Source organism: Elephantulus edwardii, unplaced genomic scaffold (assembly GCF_000299155.1).
Source record: "Elephantulus edwardii isolate Elephantulus edwardi_28Jun2011 unplaced genomic scaffold, EleEdw1.0 scaffold00045, whole genome shotgun sequence".
NCBI classification, from domain to species: domain Eukaryota; kingdom Metazoa; phylum Chordata; class Mammalia; order Macroscelidea; family Macroscelididae; genus Elephantulus; species Elephantulus edwardii.
The window spans coordinates 17,126,494-17,131,904 of record NW_006399795.1 but is presented as its reverse complement, the minus strand read 5'-3'; positions in this window follow the sequence as shown (position 1 = coordinate 17,131,904).

Here is a 5,411-nt window from a genome sequence, read left to right as displayed (position 1 = left end):
CTCCTTGGAGGCAAGGATTCTGGGGCTTCGTCTGACATACTTTGGACATATTGTAAGGAAGGAGAGGTCCTTAGAGAGGGACTTCATGCTTGGGAGGATGGAGGTACAGTGCAGTAGGGGAAGACCCTCTATGAGGTGTATTGATTCAGTGACTGGGGTAATCGGAATGGGTGTGTCAGAGGCAGTACTATTGGCACAGGATAGAGCAGGGTTTAGGGCTGTTGTACATAGGGTTGCTATGAGTCGCAAGCGACTCGATGGCACATAACAACAACAAAATTATTGATGTTGGAATGAATAGAAAGAGGTTTGGGAGCATGTGGGACATGTCTGACCTCATGGGAATTTGCTTTGTATTGTTGATGTTGTTGACAGGGACAGTTCCCCTTTGTGAAGCTGGTAAAGGTCAGACATGGCCATCTGCATGCAGCCCTTGCTCTTTCTACAACTTCCTTTTGTAGAAGAACAGTGGACTCACCAAAGATACCCATCAGAGCCAATACCCCAGAGCCCCATCACTCAAGTCCCACCCAAGCCATTTCTTTTACTCCACCAAGAATACCCTGCCTACTCACTGTTCCATCCATCACATGAACCCTACTAACCTCTGAAAGCCCGGCCCCCCCAAGCCCTTTACAAAGTCCCAGCGACCTACTGCCCTTTCTCTCAAACTTGTCCCATCTCATCTCATCACATACAACTCACCAACTACCATTCCCCATCACAGAAGTCTTGTCCATTCATACCCTTTTGGGGTGCATACGAGGCCCTGTGGTACTGGCCCTCATTAGGGTTGTCTCAGTTGGGGGCCCCTTTCTGCTATTTGAGGACCTACAATGATCAGATCCAGGGAGCCTAGAGTCTGAGGTTTCGGTTACAGCTTCTGCCTTCACACGGCTTGTCCCTCTGACTGCTATGACTCTGTTGTCCAAATCCTTTGAGCACCAACAAGACCACTGGCCACATCTTACAAGGGCATGTCCAGTTATCCTGGAACAAACTGGAACCTTCTTGTGGTACCTCAGGGAACACCCAGCACAGGCCTGGCCTGTAACAGACCTTGTAATGCTTGTGCACTAAGAGAGCGATGGACTCACCATGGGAGAGGGCATGGCTGATGCCTCATCTCTCTGCTTAGCTGTCCCCACCCTGGCCCAGCTCCTTCACAGAAGTGTGTGGGCTGACCCCTCCCAGCCCCTCAAACCCCCGAGTCTCAGGGGTCCATTCCAGGAGTCACGACTTGGGAGCTGGGCTCTATCCTGGGACTCAGCGATCAGAAAGCAGACTAGTTGGTAGATACATGAACATGAGGCTCTGCAGCTGCTATGGGGCATTTCAGCCCCTCCTGCCGACTCTCATTCTACTGTTGCAGACCCATCTCTGCCTGGGGAATTAAAAGTTGGGAAGGATGCAGGGCCCTCTAACACTCCTACTTCATAGTGTTGGTGTCTCTGTGATGTCTGTGGGGCAAGCTAGGATGTCATGTGTGGGGTGGCTTGAGTGTTGGGTGTGGAGGCAGATCAGATTTGGACGCAGGGAGGGAGGGAGGGGCATTGCCACTAGTCTGTCAATTTGTCACACTATGGCGCCTTAACTGCTGCTGTGATGCTGGAAGCTAAGCTACCAGAACTTGAAACACCAGAAGGGTCAACTGTGGTACATAGGCTTCAGCAGAGCTTCTAGACCAAGACAGAGTAGGCAGAAGTGCCTGGAGATCTGTTTCTGAAAAAAATCAGCCGGCAAAAGCCAGATGAACAAGAGCAACCCACTGTCTGATACAGCACCAGAGGATGAGCTCGAAGGCTGGGAGGCACGAAAAACCCAAAGAAATTCACACAGTGGAATACTACGCAGCACTGAAAAAAGAACTTGTAACATTACACAACATGGGGGACCGTGGAGCACATCATGGTGAGTGAAATATCTCGGTCACAAAAGGACAAATATTGTAAAACATCACTGTTATAGAGGAGAACTGACATGGGGGATTGGGAGGAGAATAGGAAAAGAGTGGACAGATCATGAACACTGCGCTGGGACAGACGAAGGGAAAAACTGTTTAAAAAAAGGAATATATGATTATACATTATATATATTAACAGTCAGAATGAGATGTACATTGCAAAGTGGACCAGGGGAGGGAGACGAGAGGGTGAAGAGAGGAAATTGTGCAACAATGAATGAATATTAAAAACTAAGTGAACTGGGGAAGGGAAAAAAGAAGGGGAGGAAGGAAAACGCAACAGTGAATGAAAGGAAATCCAACTTTCCTGTAAACTTTTGTTAAAATCACAGTTAAAAAATATTTAAAAACAAAACAAAAAACAAGCAGGGAAGAACTGCTGCTTCAAAGCAGAGTAGACACTGATAACGTGGATGGAGCAAAGCTTTCTAGGATCTGCATTTGCTGGTGTGGTTTGACTCAGAATGAGAGGAAACAGCTGTAAATATCCATTAATAATTGGAATCTGGAATGCATGAAATATGAATCTAGGAAAATTGGAAGTCTTGAAAAATGAATGCAAAAAGATTATTTAAAAAAAGCCCAAACTGGAACAGCTTATCAATAGAGAACTTCCTGAAGTCCAGGCTGGGTTTAGAAGAGGCTGTGGTACTAGCGATAGTATAGCTCATGCTAGATGGATCTTGCTGAAAGCAGGGAGTACCAGAGGAATGTCTATCTGTGTTTCATTGACAGTGCAAACACATTTGACTGTGGATCACAACAAACTGTGGCTGACTGTGAGAAGAATGGGAATCCCAGAACACTTGATTGTGCTTATGTGAAACCTATTCTTGGACCAGGAGGCTGTTGTCAGAACAGATCAAGGAGATACTGCATGGTTCAAAATCAGGAGAGGTGTGTGTCAGAGATTTGTCCTATCTCCATACCTTTTCAATCTATATGAAGAAGAGATTATCAAGATCCTGGGCTCTATGAGGAGAAATGTGGCATCAGGATTGGAAGAAGCCTCATCAACAATCTGCGTTATGCAGATGACACAACCCTGCTTGCTGAAGCTGAGGAGGACCTGAAGTGCTTGCTGCAGAAGGTCAAGGACTATAGCCTTCAATATGGATTGAAGCTCAACATCAAGAAAACAAAGATTCTCACCACTGGGCTGATTGGCAGCATCATGAGACATGATGAAGAGATTGAGATTGTTAACAGCTGTAATTTGCTTGGCTCCACAATCAACACTTTTGGTACCAGCAGCCAGGAAATTAAAAAAGACGAATTGCATTGGGAAGATCTGCTGTCAGAGAGCTCTCCAAAATACTGAAGAGTAAAGATATCACTCTGAAGGTTCGTCTGATCCAGGCCATAGTCTCCACTATTACTGGCTATGCATCAGGAAGTTGGACAATGACTAGCGAAGATAGAAGAAGAATTGATGCCTCTGAGCTGTGGTGCTGGAGAAGAGTGTTGATTATACCATGGACTGCTAGGAGAACAAAGAAATTCATTCTAGAGAAGGTGAGACCAGGCTGCTCCTTGGAGGCAAGGATTCTGAAGCTTCATCTGACATACTTTGGACATGTTGCAAGGCAGGACCAGTCCTTGGAGAGGATGTCACGCTTTGAAGGGCAGAGAGATAGTGCAAGAAAAGAAGACCCTCAATGAGCTGGATTGTACATAGGGTCACTATGAGCCACAGGGACCCAATGGCACATAACAACAACAAGATCCGTGTCCTAGGCATTGTTGTTGTTATAAGGTGCGAACAAGTTGAGTACGACTTATAGCGACCCTATAAACAACTGATTTGAACCCTGTCCTGTCCTGTGCCATCCCTACAATCCCCGACACAGTCAAGCCCATTGCTGCAGTCACTGTATCAACCCACATGGTTGAGGGTCTTTCTCTCTTTTGCTGTCCCTCCACATTCCCAAACATGATGTTCTTTTCCAAGGAACAATCTCGCCTAGCAACAAGCCCAAAGTAAGTGAGATGAAGCTTCATCATCTTTGCCTCCAAAGAGTGCTCTGGCTGCACTTTCTCCAAGACATATCATCCCAAGAATTTGTGAACAGAAAAGGAAGCTCTGGAGGCCTAGTGGTGAGAAATTCTGCTGCAATCTCGAACACACTCAGGATTCTCCATAGGAGAAGGATGGCCAATCTCCTCCCATGAGATTTGATGTTATGTGCTGTCAAGTTGCCTGAGACTCACAGGGACCCTATGAACAATAGCTCTGAAGCCTGCCCTGTCCTGAGCCAGTCTCACTGACTCCAATACACCTATCCCCATTGCCCCAGATACTGTATTAATCCATCTCATCCATGGTTTTCCTCTCCTGTGCCATCCTTCTATCCTTCCGAGCATGATGTCCTTCTTCAAGGATCAGTCCCTCCTGGCCACATGCCCAGAGTATGTGAGATGCAGCTTCAAAGTCCTAGCCTCCAAGGAGAAACCTGGTTTCACCCTCTCCAAGACAAATTTATTTGTTTTCTTGGCAGTCTATGGTATGCTCAAGACTCTTCCCCAGCACCACAACTCAAAGGCATCAATTCTACTTCTGTCATCCTTAGTCATTATCCAGCTCTCTGATGCATAGCAAGTAATTGTGAAGACCATAGACTGGATCTGGTGCACCTTGGTCTTTAGACTGACATCGTTGCTTCTCAGGACTCTGGATAGGTCCCTGATAGGGACAGGTCCCTAATGCAATTCATCTTTTGATTTCCTGATAGCTGGTGCCAGGAGTGTTGATTGTGGAGTTGAGCAAGCTGTAACTGGTAACAACCTCAATCTCTTCTCCACCCATCATGGTGCTGCTGCCTCTGAAAACCCGCTGGAGGGTCAGCTGTGAATTGGTTCCAACTCAGTGGCACACAACATACACACACAGTGAACAGAAACAGACTTGTTTTGTCCATTTTAATGGACAAACATTGATGAGGAGGGGGCTGTCAAACAGCGCATGGATGCCTATGTGTAGAACGATGATAGGCTGACACCTATGTAAGATCCATTAGACTGATTGACTATCTGGTTTTAAAGTGTGTTCCAGGAACTAAGGACTTATGATCATGTCACCCTGCATGAAAAGAAAGACTGACAGACTGCTGACAGAAGAATGCGCTGCATGCAAAGCAGCCTGAAAAGGCCTCTTCTACATACAAAGCACAGGATGTCTGCCGCCACTACGGGACAGAAGATTATGGAACAATCTGATTGGACTTCTGGAACCTTCCCTCCCATTCCAGCCTTATCGGACATTTCCCTCACATTCTTTTCCCTTTACCTACCTCCTGGAGCCCCTTAAATGCCTGACTTGCAAAACAACTATGAGATATCATCTCACCCCAGTAAGAATAGCAACATTTAACAGAACAGCAAACATCAAATGCTGGCAAGGTTGTGGAGAAACTGGAACCCTTATTCACTGTCGGTGGGAGTGTAAAAT